The sequence below is a fragment of the Phalacrocorax carbo genome, chromosome 4 (genome assembly GCF_963921805.1).
Source record: "Phalacrocorax carbo chromosome 4, bPhaCar2.1, whole genome shotgun sequence".
Lineage (NCBI taxonomy): Eukaryota > Metazoa > Chordata > Aves > Suliformes > Phalacrocoracidae > Phalacrocorax > Phalacrocorax carbo.
Genome location: NC_087516.1, coordinates 72,286,215 through 72,303,518, shown reverse-complemented (window position 1 = coordinate 72,303,518; position 17,304 = coordinate 72,286,215). Strand labels below are relative to the sequence as shown.

General features: G+C 36.5%; 2 long non-coding RNA genes across 2 annotated transcripts; both read left to right on the top strand.

The window, feature by feature from the left end:
* Positions 1-3,434: 3,434 nt before the first annotated feature.
* Positions 3,435-8,777, top strand: LOC135313293 (uncharacterized). Its single transcript, XR_010372911.1, has 3 exons — positions 3,435-3,611; positions 4,270-4,328; positions 8,629-8,777. It is a non-coding gene; the product is annotated as an uncharacterized LOC135313293 (long non-coding RNA).
* Positions 8,778-11,082: 2,305 nt separating this feature from the next.
* Positions 11,083-16,939, top strand: LOC135313291 (uncharacterized). The gene is made up of 4 exons (XR_010372910.1): positions 11,083-11,419; positions 12,248-12,346; positions 14,267-14,383; positions 15,868-16,939. It is a non-coding gene; the product is annotated as an uncharacterized LOC135313291 (long non-coding RNA).
* The last annotated feature ends 365 nt before the right edge of the window (positions 16,940-17,304 follow it).

Below are 17,304 nucleotides of genomic sequence, written 5' to 3'. Positions count from 1 at the left end.
GATACTATCCTTACTCATCACCTTCTTTAAATAATTATACTGAAGGGTTCAGGGGAAGTTAAGCTAGTGAAAGGTCACTATTGGGTGGAACTAATTTTAATTTCCTATCAGGAAATGAAAGGCTCTTGCTTTTTCCTGATGCTAGGACAAAAAAAAAAAGACTCCATGATGCATTCATTATCTGCGTATCAGTCACCTTGGGTAAGTACACACAAATTCCATTCCTTTCCTTTCCCCTTCCCTTTCCCCCTTTCATCTTTTCAACTTTAGCACCTTTAGTCCTTAAATCATAGAAGTCCAAAGTACAGACTCAAACATCTGACTCTTTTTGAGTGTTATTTTGCAGTATTTGGTTTCATCTTGGCAAGAAACGTTACAATGCCAGCCTATTTTCCATTGGTTTTGTAACTTTATTTCTTAATCATGTCTAAACCACAAATTTGGCGAAAGCAGAAATGTTAAATGGACAACTATGAATTGAGAGTTTAGGTCTATGGTCTGCTGCACAGTAGGATTGGACAGAAGTCAGGAGTGCCTTCAATGATTGCTTAATGTTGTGGGCAGTAAAATCTTAGCCTGGGAATTTGGTAGCTCAAGAGAATAATATGATCTCAGTATATGTTCTTTAGCATGGTTTGGAAAGTGAAGCTTTTTGTCTTTGTTCTGTAGAATTGGCTCTTACTTTATTCCAGCCAGCCTTCCCCATAAATTGTGTTTTGAACGTCATGGTCTAACCCCAGCCGGCAACTAAGCCCCACACAGCTGCTCGTTCACTCCCCTCTGGTGTGGTGGGCGAGAGAATCAGAAAGGTAAAAGTGAGAAAACTCCTGGGTTGAGATAAAGGCAGTTTAACAGGTAAAGCAAAAGCCACGCACACAAGCAAAGCAAAACAAGGAATTCATTCACTCCTTCCCACGGGCAGGCAGGGGTTCAGCCATCCCCAGGAAAGCAGGGCTCCGTCACGCGTAACGGTTACTGGGGAAGACAAACTCCATCACTCCAAACGTTCCCCCTTCCTCCTTCTTCCCCCAGCTTTATATGCTGGGCATGGTGTCATATGGTGTGGGACATCCCTTGGGTCAGTCAGGGTCAGCTGTCCCAGCCGTGTGCCCTCCTGGTTTCTTGTGTACCTGGCAGAGCATGGGGAGCTGAAAAAAGTCCTTGACTAGTGTACGCACTGCCTAGCAACAACCAAAACATATCCTCATTATCAACACTCTTTTCAGTGTGAATCTAAAACATAGCCCCATACTAGCTACTATGAAGAAAATTAACTCTATCCCAGCCAAAACCAGCACAAACATGAGAGCCAGAAGGTTGCTGAACTTTCCAGTATCTCTGTTTCTTTACTGTGTCTTTTTTGTTTTCAGAAATACTTGTGGTGCGATTCTTGCTAATTTGTAACCTTAAGAGATAGATTATCTTGCCTGTACATCCATTCAGTTTTTACTGCAAAAAAACCCGAAAGGTATACATCCAAATATTTGTAGAAGTATAGTTATTTCAGTAGACTTGGAGGCAACTCTTAAAAACAGGGAACACTGTTTTAGTGCAGAAGTCAGTGGATCCAATAATGGACTACACTGGCACTGCTTAATCCCCCTCGCAACAAAGGCAATTTCAGCACAGTAGCTCTGCAGCAAAAGTATCTTTGGAGAAAGTTTGAAGGCATAGAACTTGTCATAATAACTTAAAAAAAAGGAAAACCTTTCTCCATGAAGCTGATAGGTCTACCTGGACTATCTTAATCTGCTGTTGGCAACTGAGTAGGAACAACTTTTGTGTTCCTCTGGCCTTTAAGCATCGGATCAGCTGGCATCAAGCATCGCCAGAATTCAAGGTCACCTTCTCACTGCGCTTTTCATCTGAGCAAACTTGGCTATGATGGGTGAAAGCCTGGACCAATATATAGTGATATGAGGAATCAATCCTTAATTCAGCAATAATAGCTAATTAAACATTGGTAATTTAAATAGATAGTCATAAGGAACATTTTCCTAATTAATGTACTGGCAAGAGAACTCTCTCAAGGAATGCCAAATTTATGTATTTTGAAAGCGCCTTACGTATTTGTAATTTGTTAATGTGACTCTGGAGAAACTTGACATCAGAAACTCTAGAAAAGCAGGCTGTATTTTAAAATCTTTAGCCTAATGGAAGTTGGAGCACTTAAAAAAACAGATGGAGAAAACTGAAGGGAAACCATGAAGAAACGTACATTTAATTTCTAAGGTTCCAGCAATTTAGAAATATTGGAACATGCTGAAATCTACATAGGCTTAAAATCATATCCAGCAATCCCAATATAACTACTTGTTGAAACTGAAATTTAAGTTGTTTAAACTTATATTTCCTAAAAAAACCAAAAAGCAAAGAAAACCAGCCCCATCATTTATATATTGCCATAGTTGTAGAAAGGTTACTATTTCAGAAGAGAGATACTAAGTCAAACAATCTTCTAAGTGTTATAAAACAGTCATTTGCATTTTTTCTTAAGTCAATAAGTGTATTACTATATGAGCAATTTTCCTGACACAAAATCAGTATTTCTTTGTATGACCTGGATTTTCCAGTGAAGGTGTCCAAATCATAGAGCATATCTAGTGCAATGAGAGAATATAACAGTATTTGAGTATTCATCATCACCATCAATATTATTATTACTATTAGCAGTAGATTAAAAAACCTGTATGCTTGATTTTTGTCATTATCAATAGCTCCTAAACAACTCACTTAGTGGTAAGGTTCTGCTGTGGTTTATTTTTTTAAACTGTGTCTGATCCTTACCTATGTTTTCCTGAAAAAAAAAATGTACGGTTGTATTCTAATGGTTGCAGCAATCTGGTCATTCATATAAAACTGGAAGCAACATTCTTTCCAAATTCAGAGTTATGACACACAAATAAATTCTGCGTGTGTGCTCTTCTGCAGAAAGGTGGACTTTCTGGCTAATGTTGTTGTTATTCTGATTCCCAAAGGATTTTTCTTTAGAAGTCAGGTTTGTGGAGTGATAGTTGGCCATGACAGCTACAGAGTGTTCTTGGATAACTCAGGTTTTTGTAGCAAGACCTGTCAGAAGGCAGACAGGTTGAACTATTTCACAAGCTGTCCATTTTTAGTAGAGAACTTGGGAAGTAGTAGTGATAAAATTTATAGTTGAGAAAGAGCAACCTGCTGTGTAGTGTCATGGCATTTTAGATCTAATCATAGAAGAAAGACATTCTTTTCAGTTGTATTTTTAAGATATCAGAAACCAATAAAATGAGCAGACAATAACTTCATTTTACACTCTAAATTACTGTATTTGTTTTTGAGGGGGTATAAGAGGGAGAAAGTGTGCGCTTTCAAATTTTGAGGACCGCTTTTCCAAGTACCATGCTGAAAGAAACTGCGCTGAGATAGAGACATAGAATATATTTTCTTCAGAAGGGACTTCTGGAGATGTCTGATCTGGCACCCAGCTCAAAGCAACTTCAACCCTGAAGTCAAGTTCCACTCCAGAGTTGAATGAGGCTGCTCAGGGCCTGGCCCAGTTGAAATCTCAGATGCATATTCCAGTCTCTCTGGACAACTCAGTGGTCTGCTACCTCATCAGCCACCAGACTGCACAGGTGCGTGGGGATACTGCATCCCAGGTGCAACACTCTGTGTTTTTCTTTATTGAGCTTCATGAGGTTTTTCCAGCTTGCCAAGTTCCCTTTGAATGGCAGATTTACCCTGCAGCTTTCCAGCCTTTCTCTTGAATTAAATACTTTTATATTTCACCTTTCATTTAAAGTCGTAGAATATTTTATGAAGAAGAGTATTGTAAGAAGCATTCAGGAAATAAGGAAACTGTCGCACAGAGATGCAGCATGTAATGTCTGAGGTGACCAAACTTTGGTAATTGTACTGCACAGTCCAAATGGAAATGAAAACCAGTTTTTTATATGTCTTTTCTGATCACAGATTGTACTAAAACTGAGTATATAGTGTCTGAACTTACAGATCGAGGGCAAAAACTCCATTCACATACCACTGCAGAACAGTCAATGACAAATATAATAGCGAGGTAAAATGAATGAGGAACATGGATCTAGAATGGAAACCTGGGGAGGAAAATCATGACTGACTTGCTTAGAAACTGTGTATTTACTACCTTCTCAGATATTTATTCTCTTAGTGGCTTATTAATATTTATCGTGTGTGTCAATATCAGTACAGACTCCACTAATAAGGACTTTTATATAATGGAAAATATTTTAAACTGTAGCTACATTTTTGTTTTAGATGCCTGAGTTTAAGAGTGCCTGAACTGCAGCAACTTCAAAAGAGCTAATTTTCAGTCGGTGAGTGGCAGGTTTTTTTAGTTTATCAGGCCTTTTGACATTTCCCCTTATGCTGAGCAAAGCAAACAAAATTCTTTTACTAAAAATCTAACTTTGTATTTAGTCACGTATCAACATAGTTCTATTTCTACATAGGCCTATGGGAAAATCTATTCTTTTTTAGATGATTTTTAAAGCAACTCCAGTGATAGGTTTGAACATTTAATCCTAAAATTTAAGGTGAAAACCACAGCAATCAAAATTGTCATTAAGCATAACTTTTATGGAGCCTGCAGTACTCTCTTATTCTCTATAGACCCATATATAAATAAATTCTGCAAATCTGTACTGATAAGAGAAGAAAATGTACTATGTTCCATAGTTAAAGAGCTTATGCAAATACATGTTGCAATATTACATCTGGGAGACATGATATTGCTGCAGTACTTCTAATATATTCATACTAATGCACATGGTCATACACACAACATACTCAGGATAAATGTGTCATTAAAACATAAAAATGCTGCCTCTTGTAAACGATGCATTTATATGCTCTTCAAACATAAGAATACATAAATTCATGGACATTAAACATAGAAGGGAGCATTAGATAATTTAGTTATAACATCTTTGGTACAGAAGAGTTCAATCTCAGCTACTACCAGGTACTTTGCCCAAAGAAACAGAGAATCTCTATTTTCATTTGCCTCATAGTTAATCGTATTCAATGCTTACAAATGTATATATACATGAGTAAATCTTTACAGTCTCCAGCAACCTACTCTGAAGTCATTAGGTTAAAATAACCTCAGCTGGTCCACCTGTGTGAGGCATTCTTACTTTTGTTTGATGGTACTGAGGCGTTTGATACACCTTTCTCTAAGACGTAAAAAACAACCTTTCAGAATTCAGTATTTTCTTGGCTTTCACATATATAATTATACAATCAGCTTTTGCCCCATGCTTTTTCTTAAAAGACAGAGGCTGAGATCTTTTCTTCTCACTATAAAGATTTTGTCTAGTATTTGTGACTCTCATTTTCATAATTTTTCAGTATTTCTTTTTTAATGTGGACATGAGATCAGAATACAACATTTGAGCATTGGTATCTTCAGTGCTACCTAGAAGGATTAACACCGCCTAACTGCTCCTGTCCATTATTTCTGAGTTTAGAAGACTGCAAGATAGCTTTATTTTAATTTCATTTTCCCATACCTAAGTTTGTTTTTCCAATATAATCCCCACAATAGACTCCTGTCCTTGGAAACCTTAGCTCAGCCTCCTGTGCTGTATCCAGGATTCAATCCCTTTTCATTAGATGAAAAACACTGCATTTTCTTCTTTTAAAACTCATCTTGCTGGAATGAGCCAGACTATCCAGGGTGAAAGGATTTTCAAGGAAGACACAAACGCTTTCTACTAATACTCCAAACCCAGACAGCAGCAAAATGGAAGCTGTGCAGTCGCGAGTAGCAGGACGGTGTGTTCAATAAGCTAATGAACACTGCTGAGAGTTCAAACACACTTGTTAGGCTGACTGCATCTGCATGCCTTTTGAATCAGAGCTAGCACGCGTCTGGCTGCCTCAGAGCAGAGCCAAAACCAACAGAAGTCAAATAAATATAACTGTTGTAATCCAAATCATACCAGATGAATGTGAGGCCTGATTATAACTATTTACCACTCAACCAATCCTTGCATCAGCCATAAATTTTATCAGCAGTGATTTTATGCTTACTTGCAAATCATTGCTCAAAATACTGAGAAGCATTTATCCTAGAGTCCTGTAGTGGAGTCCTGTATCACTCCACTACAAAGAGTGTCGTACGTTTTAAGTGTTTGACTCAAACTACTTAAGAAATACACACCTATAGATGTATACAGGTTGGAAGCATATATATTCATATATGGTTAGAAGTGTTCTCTAATAGCAAGAGACGCTCTTAGACAATACTAATAATTTGCTTAATGGTAAATTTAAACAAATCACATCTAGTAACCATATATAAATGTCACAAAAATGTGTCACAGTTTTTATCATTAAAAGGCCATGAAAACAGCTTGCCACACATAGGAGGCACAAAGGAGAAAGATATAGACTCATACTACAGAGTTAAAATTTCTGTCCTGAAAGTAAGGAAGTCTGCATACCTGTTTATTTAAAACTAGTAGCCTGGATTCTGGCATCCGTGTGAAAATCCGAAATGGGAAACATGAGTGATTTCACATTCTTTAGGATTGCTCTAATTTATAGTCTCGATCAACAATTAGATCCTTAGAAGGTTGCCAGAATACCATGTACTCTGGTCACTCCTCCCCTCTCCCCCTGGACTCTCTAGTCTTCGAGATAATTAAAATACTTGTTTACCGCTCAGGTCTTCAATTATGCGGTCAGTATCCCCAGCTGGCCACTTAATCCAGTTTGGGTTTGTTTTTACTAGTAGTACAGCATAAAAGGTACACCATAAAAGCTTGTGTGACAAGATCTTGACTATACTTTTCAGAAAATCAATTAAGTATTATTTGCTAATTTCGTTACTGCTGTCTAACTGATGACTTCAGAGTCTTGTTCTTTATAGTATATTAAGCATATGCACCACAATCAAATCTCTGTCTGCATAAAAAAGCACTGGTCCAAAATGCAGATGGAAGAGTAATATGAAATAATGGCCGTTTTGTTTATTTTTGGCTCTAGGCATATCTGGCTTTAAATATCTACTTAAGTACATTTTGTTTTCAGATGTAGCACCAATAGAGAAGTATGGTGTGCTTTTCCTAGGGAAGCTCTTTCGACTTAGGTTTTCTTGCACAGGTTCAGATTTTCAAAGGCAGTGCCTAGAGGACATGGAGGGATAAGAATATCATTAGCTCAGTAATTCAGAGCACATTGGAGTGACCTGGCTGTCCTAATTTTAAAGGTTATTTTAATCTTATGTAAATCTGTAACTGTCATTCACAAAAAAAAAAATATCTGCATAATATGTCTTGCATTTTAGTCTTTCTTGTCAACCACTTTTGTACATGAACATGAGTTAACTTATTTTTTCGTGTCTTCTGGTATGCCAGTGTCTTCTCAAGTGAAACTTTGAAGAACTTACTTAAGTTAGTTAAGTAGTTAAGTTAGTTAAGTCCTTAAGAAGGGGCTTTTCTCCCCCCTCCTTAGGAAATGCAGACTTTCCATTCTTATTTCTTTTTGCTCACCAAACAATTCTCAGAGTTATGTGCAGCTAGAATAGAAAAAGCTGACCTTTTCACAGATATGAAACAAATAATCTGAACCAAGGAAAATATTCAAATGCTTAGGCTAGATTCTGACCTCAGTACTCGTATTAGTGAAGGGTTATTCAGCTTATTAAAATTAATCCCATGTTCATGTCACTACCTGCCCCCAGAAGGCAGTTCTTTATTTTAATATTTATTATATTTCATATTCTCTACTTTTAATTAAATTTTATCTTTAGTAAATCCCTCTTTGCTTTGTTTCACCCCCTCTGTGATTCACTAGAGAAGCTGCATGATAGGGACTCTAATTTCCTGATTGGTTAAGCCTACTTCCAGAACACATCTCTAAAACTGAATGACCACATTTTAGATGCTACCAGAAAGTCAAAGAGAAAAGAATCAATGTAAGAAAATGCTCTCTCCTCAAAACCAGCAGATGATATCCTCTGCTCTCGGTTTGTACTTTCAAGTTATTTTTCACTGTTTCTTTGAAAGTCACCTTCTGGTCCTTGCCCTGTTTGGTAAAATAAAGACTTTGCATGGGAAGACATGGAAATATGCAAAAAAAACCATTTGCTTGCTTGTTTTAAACAGAGGAGGTGATTTTAAGGAGGCATGAATTTTCACAGATATTGGCATGTGGTAACATGTATGAAATTCAGGACATCCTGCCTCAGATACGTAAGAACTAGGCATCTACTCTTAGGGGGTCTCCTAGGCTCTCTAATCAATGCATAGAGCGTAATAAAGGTTAATAAATTAAGGCTGGAAGCCTCTGTAAGATAAGGGGGAGAATCACCCTTTGTAAAAGTCTGTCTCCCTTCAGTAATGCTAAATATCCAAACTATTTTCCAGCATGGTAAAAATCTATACATCTCTGAAGAACAGATTGACAATTAAATGAAGATCATCACTTCCTGTCATTAAAATAGTAAAATCAAGAAATACCACAACATCTTTTCAAAAACCTGAGCTTCCAGGTGCAGAGAGGCACCTCAGATACTTACACCAGGAAATTTACCTTTGTATCCATATAGTAGAATTATTTCTGTTAGTTTTGAAGTATTTGAATAATCTGGATTTTAATTGTTCCTAGATTTTAAATGCCCTGAAGCCCATAGCAATTTAGGGTGGATGGTGAGTACCTCAATTTATTTTCATATCACACTCTAAAATTGTTAAACCTTCCCATCCTTTCACACCTTTGTTCTGACTAGGAACACGGTGATAATGAAGTCTTCACAACAGCCGCGTCATGTTAATCTTTTATGTGTTGCTGTTGATTCTGGACTTTACCATTTTATAGTTCTTTTTGGTTTAACTCTCACAATGTCTTTGTTCATTGTTCTTGTTTTATGTTCAGCAAGGCTCGTTAGGTGATGAAAAAAGGCTTGAAGCATAAGAAACATCACAGAGACTGTCAATTAATATCTCATTAAGAAAGAAAACAACAACAAAATGAACAAATAAGCAAGGAAAACAGGCTAAGTGGAAAGGTGTTAATTGAGGAAGATCTGAAAGGCTTGAAAGATCTGAACAAAGAATTAAGAAAAGAGTGACTTTTTCACATGAATTCATTTGCTTGGAGGTTTGAGGAATTGGTCCTGCATAGCTTTGATGATGTGAAACAACATGAAGAATTCAGGCATAAGCAAAATTGACAGACTGGGAAAGAGAGTAGATGGACAGTCAGGATTCTGTGTTAGGGTAGGCAGAACAGACAGTCAAAAACTTCTTATTTTCAGATATCATTGGAAAAAATATATTCCGGTCATTTCTACTAGCAGAACACCAAGCCAGTGACTTGAAGTAAAAAAAAAAATAAAATCAATCAACATTGAAGACTCCTGCTTTCCTTGAAGGCCTTGGCGTGAGGGATGTGCAGCACATCTCAGGTCCTCGGAACTCTCCCATATTGGTCACTCTAAAAATTTTACATTGGTCTTCTGAGCTAGCTAGGTTAAATGCCAAAATGGATGAACGAAATTTGGAGACTAATTTAGGGATGAGGTTTTGTTTGTTTGTTTGTTTTTGTTTTGTTGTTTTTTGGTGTTTTGTGGTTTTTTTGTTTTATTTTTTTTTTAAGAATGACTAGAAGAGTTGGGATAATTGGAGAAAACAGAGAGGGGGGAAAAAAGGGAGAGACAGAACACTTCACATGTAAGTCACATCTATTTAAAATCCAGTTCAGATAACCACTGATAAAAATTAATTTCTTTGTGGTAACTTTCAAGAAACCAGTTGATATGTCCAGTGGAGATTACAAGTGAAAAATAGTTGAACTAAACCACTGACCACTGCATTATTGGCCCTTGCTGAGTATTCTAATTGATTAAGATAATTAATTTTGGTAAGGACTTGTTTCATACTGTTGTGCAGGTCTAGCTATGATTAAATAATAAAACATATAAACAAAATATGAAGGTAATTTTGATGCATTATGTTTAAGAGAAATTGTAGTTTGCCTTCTCTATGATTCCCATTAGTAGCATAATCATCTAGTATTGTGTGTTATTTTTCCTCTTATTTTCACTAAGACAAATAAAAAAAGTGTAAAGATCTTGGGATATTAAAGCTTTTTTTAATCTTGGATTTTTTTATAAGATGGAAAAGACTAGCTGAAATTGGCACAGAAAGAAAAAAAATAATCATGATTATTTTTAGAGCTGGCCTCTTGGGCTGGGTATTGGCATTTCAGCTGAATGGAGAAAATCTTACCTTTCCAGTGTCATACTTTCTTTGCATATTTTAATTTCTAACGCTGCCAAGTTAAACTGTTTTATCAAAACTAAATTGCCTGAACTAAAAAAATAAAAACAACAGCAAAACCTAGACCTTCTTCATTAACCACAGTGAATAAGGTGTACAGTATTTTTTCTCCAAGACCAATTTATTCTGTGAACCATGCATGCAAGCTATCAAAAGCTGTAAATTAGTGGTCACCTCAGGCATTAGAAATAAGAGCTCCTTTACAGGAGCTCCCATTGAGTCAGTCTTTTTCATCTTTGCTAATTAACACTTTTTTACCATTGCCTTATAATAAATAATTGAAACTATCGTGTAGGACATGATTCAGAAAAGAGCGAGCAAAAACTTTAAACTAGATCATTTTCAAAGAAATCTTTCTCTGATTGGCTTCTTCAGCAAAACCCTGAAAAATTAGAAAATAAACTGCTTTATGGCTTTAAAAACTCTTTGAAACTCTCTACTACCTGAACAACTTTAATTTATGCTCATATAGAACATCTTACTGGTGCTGAAAACCAAATATTTTGTTCCCTGAAAAATCCAGGTAAGCCTGAAAATACTTCACAGGAGCACAAGGTTCACAGCAATGTACTCTTGTAGTAGGTAAGAATGCTGCAGTATCACAGGATCTTCTAAAATGAGGAAGCACCTTTAGTATGAAAAGGGAGAGTTAATCTTAAAGCGTTTGGACTGCGTCTTTGATCCTAACTGCAAGCAGAACACCCAGCCAACCACACAAGCAAGGCTTTGCCCATATTTCTCGGCAGGTTTTACAGCATCCCAACTTTGTACTAATTCTGAGCTGGTATCAGCTTTTGAGTACCACCAAAGGCAGTAGTTATTTGCATATTTTCAGCTTCCTCAAGTAACATGATCACAAAAGAACATTTTTACGAACCTGGCTCTCATCTGCACTTTTGTGTGCTTCAAGCATTTCTGTAATAATTACACATACCTGCATAACCCTCATTTGCAAGGAGGACATTTCTGCCATACTGGGATTGGCAATATGAAGACTGGTTTGATTAAGCTGTGCTAAGCAAACACTGAATGCGCCATTTTCAGGATTGGTCCACAGAGCTTCACTGCAAGGAAATGCTGTACGAATAAATATCATTACAGAAAGGGAAAACCTAAAGGTAATTTGATAACCCTCTGCAGGATTTAGCAAGGTGTCTAAGAATGAAATGTTGACATTTCTGTGGTTGCTTTACTTATAGAAGAGGTACCTTTCATAAAAAGCAAAGCACTTACTTAACATTCCTCAAAGGTGGATCTAGTATTCTTCATTAGCTAAGTTTCAATTGCCTTTGTCAAGCTTGTCTTCCTGGCAAAGGTCTCTGTCAACTGTGAAATCCACTTAAGGTAATTAGTATTCTGCTAGATTTAACAGAGCCTGTGAATTAGAACTGTAACAAAAGAGAACATCTACTTGTTTCTTCATCATCAAACAAGTGGAGCTCCCAGCTCCTGTGGTGGCTGAATCTGACTCTTTTTCATGTCATACAGGCCACACTTAAGAGTAAGGATTAATAGCCCTGCTCAAAATTTTGATTTTCCATTTTACCAGAAAAGATGGTAGAAATAGAAATAGAAAAATGTTTCTGTTCTGATTCATAACAAGAGTAAATCTCATCGTCCCCACAATCAGGAAACAGTTTGTGTATTCCTGGTTGGATCAGCGTGTTCCTATACTGATCCAAATCAGTGGAACATTTTATTTTAAAATTTTCTATAGATGTTCAAATTTTAAGAATTTTGACATTTTCTTTGAGTTTTATTTGTAATTATAGTCACAGTGTTATTTTTACATTTGATTATGTCACAAAGGCACTGGCCATGTACAAATGTACAACTGTTACAGACCTCTGAAACTGCGATATAACAGTCAAAGTATTCTAATGCATACTTTAATACCTGTCACTGAATATTTGCCACTTGTTGACTGGAATATTTTCTTTTCTAAGGTGAAGGGAGTTTTTTTGATCCAAAAAAGGCATGCTGGAATAAAACGGAAAGCTTTGTTAGCATCAAGCCTGCACAGACTTAGAAACAAAAGGGCCCAAGTAAGTATAAGCCAATACAAAATATGGACAAGGATATAAAAACTGGGAAAAGATTGGGTTATTCATTATAAGGTCAAAAAGAGACAAGGAGGAAGATAATGCATCAACTGGCTGGAAATCTCCCTGTCTGTATACTAGTGCCAGAAATATGGTAAATAAACAAGAGAAACAAGGAAACCTTAATAGTTTTTTTAAACAAACATTCTGGTCTAAATTTAAAGATCTTGCCAGCATAACAGAATTTGATAGGGCAAGCCTTCTGACTGGAATAGTTTAATATTAAAACAATACATTATCAATAAAAATTGACATAACATGAAATGAAAATGTTTTGCCCTGTACTAACATTACAGGTGCACTCTTTGAACTGCAGACTATAAAGTCTGATGGTTCTGTTAGTCCTCTGTTAGCCACGAAGAATGGCTCCTTTTTACTCCTTAGCAGCCCAAGGGAGCATCCCCATCAGGTTCTAGTTTATACTTATTAGACATGCAGGCTCTTAATATTACCCATGCTAGCTAAATTCAAACTAGAATGGATGTCAGTACTGTCATCACACCTTCAGTATGCTGTGTAGACATCCTCTGAGATCAAAGTGTTTTCTATTTGTCTTGCAGTGACACAGTTTGACACTCTGAAGTATGAAACCTCTTCATTACAACAGAAGTAAGAGACATTTTGACGCAGAAAATCTGTTTCAGTCACTAGGAAGGGGTTGTCTACACAAAGATGATAGTGAGAAATTGGGAAGCATGTGAACTGAGAAATAGTAGCTGTTGCAGACTAATTCTTTGTTTGGGCAGCGTTGGAAGGTGCTTTCTGCAATTAAGCTAAAACCATTTAGAAAATGTTTTTAGTAAGAATTAGTAACAGCCACATCAGGGACTAGAACACATTAATAACCCAGGTCATTTCAGAAAACAGGGCTTCAGTAGAAAATTTTTCTCTTGCCATGAATTAAACTGACAAAAACATGAAAACATGGCAAAGTTCTGTACTTTTAAGTGTGAGTGTGAAATTCTGAATTTTTGAGGTTTTCTTAAAATTTCACATATAATTTCACATATAATTTAGTAATCGGGGGGGGGGGGATGATATAAATTCTTATCAAAATAGCAGCCAGTGCTTCTCCCAGACAGAGCTTTCACATTCCCAGTTGACCTGTGTATGTCCTTTGTATTGCTAAGGCACGCTCTCTCAGGGTAATGCTTGGGGAAGAAATTATTTTGCGCTGACTCGTTTGTGTGTCCATGCAGTTGCCCTGTGGCACTCTTACTGCTGATAGAATTCTTCAAACAGCTTTCATATCTCTGCTGACATACATGTATAGGTTGCCTTACTGTCTTATTTATGTATATACTTCAGTTTTTAATATACCGATACTTTTTCCTAAGTGCCTACTATCATTATGAATTGTCCAGGTGGCTTTTCAGAGCTGTGCTAATGCATACACATGTGGTGGGAGAGAAGGAAAGAGGGAGTCCAGTTGCCATCTTACTTATGTATTTATTTTCTTCTAAACGTACCTACATTTTTCCCTAAGTGCCTAGAACAATATATGCAATAAACAATATTAATCAATAACCGTGCTCAAAACATTTGGTTCCTTCAGTTCAGTGCTGGGAAACAAATGCAAGAAACTAAGTAGACCTTATAGAATGCCCTGTAGTTCAATAAATCCAAGGCCTATCTGATCACAGAGACAAGGTAATTTTAGCAATTGACATCTCATCTGCAGTACTCCCCTTCTGTTTTCCTTCAGCTTCACCTGGAGAATTATGAACCTTCCCCCCCCACCCTTTCAATTTATTTTAACTGTTATGAAAAAGGAGGAGAAATAGTTAAAAAGAAGTAAATGGGAAAGAGTCAAACTGTTTAAAGACTGATGGAGTACCACAAATAGCTTTAATTTTTACTCAGGACAAGACTTTCGGACAAAGAGGGGAAGAAAGAGGAAACTCCTAGTGTTAATTTCAAGGAAACGCTGAAATCCAGAAAAGAACTGAGAGAAGAGAGTTAGAAGGAAAAAGAAAGATTGTAAGTAAGCACAGTTGCATGTCTGAAGCGTTAGTTGTGTCTCTTGGTGTGTTTTCAGTTCTTCTATACGCTCTGCCCAGTTAATACTGTATTCAGTATTACTCCATAGTAACTCTTATTCCCATAAATCTGGGAAATAATATGAAAGCAGTTTCTTCTCATCAAAAGCTAAGAAGAAAAAAAACACGTAATTTTGTTTTTCAAAACCATGATCATACCAAGCACTAATTATAAAAAAGGTTATGCTCAGAGTTTTCACCTTTGTATGTTACAAAATTTTCAGTTGCTGAAGTTTCGAACTATTAAATGGAAAAACGCAAATGTCAAGAGATTCTTGTCTTAGGAAAATTAAGAAATTTGCACAGCTATTGTATATTTAGCATATAAGTGCCCTAATAGACTAGGCCTAATACAATGGAGAAAATTTATCAAATCTATGTAATAAAAACTGTAAAAGGTGACAGCTAACAAGTGTTTATCAAGGTTAATTTTTATTACTCAATTTTTTTCATAGCAACTCTATGATATCTTTAGAGTTAGATGTTGACATGACATGAACCCTCATAGCCTTTGAAATATAGTTCCTTTGACAGTGGTTTTTAGTTGAGTAATGGAAAGTGAAGACAACCTCTTCCCCTCCCTTAAAACGCCTATCTATGCCATCAGTATCTCTGTGAATTTATGTGAGAAAGAGAACACACACGTCTTTCTGTTGTATTTAAGAATTTATTTTCACTTTAAACACACCTATGTTTTTCCCTGTGTGTCAACTATGGATATGAATTGTTCAGATGGGTTTTAAGTCTATGCTAATAACTTTGTATTTTCTTCACGTGCTTATACTGCAATAATGCTCAGGAGACTTAATCATGGATGAGGACTCTTTGGGCTGTGAAGAGTGTGCAAACCCAGAACAAATTATTGGTGATCCAAATAATCTGATTTTGTCTACACTTTCTTCTGTCCTTCAGTAAGAATATCTTTAAAAACTGCTTTTCTTCACTAGGTTTGGAGTTAGAAAAATAATTTTCTTTGCTGTGGCCTGAAGATTTATTTAGCTTATATAGACTCTGCCATTTCAAAGTATGTATTTTATTATCTTCTTTTTTAAACTGCAAGACACATTTATTTGCAGAAGTTTTACTGGTAACTGAGTTGTGATACCAGAGACAATATGTTGCATAGGCAAATCCATCTCCAATTTGTATGTACACAGCTTGATATTCTTCTACATGGTTTGTATTTTAAGCACTGCAGTCTAGATGTTCAGGTTGATATCAGTCAAACAAGGGAAAATGGAGAGGCAAAATGCCTGCTTATCCTCAGGGATGCCATGACAAATTAGTAAGATGGTTTCATATTATAACAATGCTTTCTGTTGTTATGACAGTTGTCATATTTTAATTCTTTATGAGCTTTCATTTGGGCACTATCATAAAAATTCTTTGTACTAGCTAATTTGCTAAACCTCTTTTATTTCCCAGTTCTTTCGAGTATGTGCCGGCCTGGTCCCCTGTGAATCAGAGCATCCTGAGAACCACTCCATTTTCTAAGAGACTGTCTGTGCTTCCGAGGCATCATTTTGGCAGCAGCTGATGATGGCGATGCTGCAGCCATCCCCGCTTGTCCCTGGCTGTGGTGGTGGTGCTGCAGACAATAAAGCGACTCTGCGCTACTTACGCATTAGGCAGGAAAGTCAACTGAGAGCTATTTTAGTTGGGTTACAGCTGTCCTACACTTCCAGCATGGCACAAAGCATCTATAAAGCAACATTCGGGGCATGGGGTGGGGGGATTGTGACTGTCCTTTTGTATGCTGTTCTAAGCTGTTAAGTAATGCTTCTGTTAATATTTGTCATCACCAACCTGACTAGCTTCACACTGAAAATCAGGAGATAAATGATACAACTATGATTCCTAATCCCTGAGACAATTCTGCTCTCGACTCTCAAAAATACTGTGGGTTGGTATGTTGGGCCTTTGGCAAGAGATTCTTCAGAATTCTATTGCACTTCTTCATTTAATTTGGACAAAAAAATAACCCATCAGTGAAGAGTCCATTGTGTTTATTCTTAAGATATGAAGTGACTATTAGTAGCCGTCAGAGAGTGTAGATGACACTGTCCTGTACAGCTGCATTGTGGATATCCCTCCTCTAAAATAAATCTAAATAAACAGATAAAGCAGCAACCCCCAATCTTACTCTGAGGTCATGCATTGAGTGAATAATCTACTCTTGCTAGACAGTGGAAGCCTCTGTAGACTGAGAAAAGGTGTCATTAGCTGATTTTCATGCCAGGACCAAAACCAAATAAAGCCAGAGCTGAAAACAAACAAAAATATATTAGGCTGACAAAAAAGTCTCCAGTGGGAAATGGAAGACAACTAGAAACAATGGTAATAACATTTTCATGTGCTTTCATTACATGAGCAATTTGGGGATGTGCTGAACAATTCAGAAATATTTCAAATTGCTGGGTATATGCCATAATTGCTGGTTTACAAATATGTCAGATATTTTACCATGCAGGCTCCTTTTATTCACTACAAACAATTCTAGATCATACGTTTTCCATTTAAACTGTGAGAAGAAAATAGTGCAGTAGAGAAATAGTATTAATTTTCCTGGCTGCACAGATGAGGATTACTGAAGCATGATGTTATCCTGGCATTTATCAATATGTAATCTTAATTTCCATAGTGCTCTCAATTAGTCTTACTCTATAATAACTCAGTATAACATAGACTATCTATACTTACAAAACTAAGTATAAAGCTGAGTAGCCTTAGACAGTCGTTAAAATGGACACTTGCAAAGATGCTAGAATTAAATAGCAATTACCTTTCTTCTAGATTATCTGGTTTAACATTCATATAAACAGTTGATTTTGAACATTTGTTGGTGTTTGTATATATTGTAGC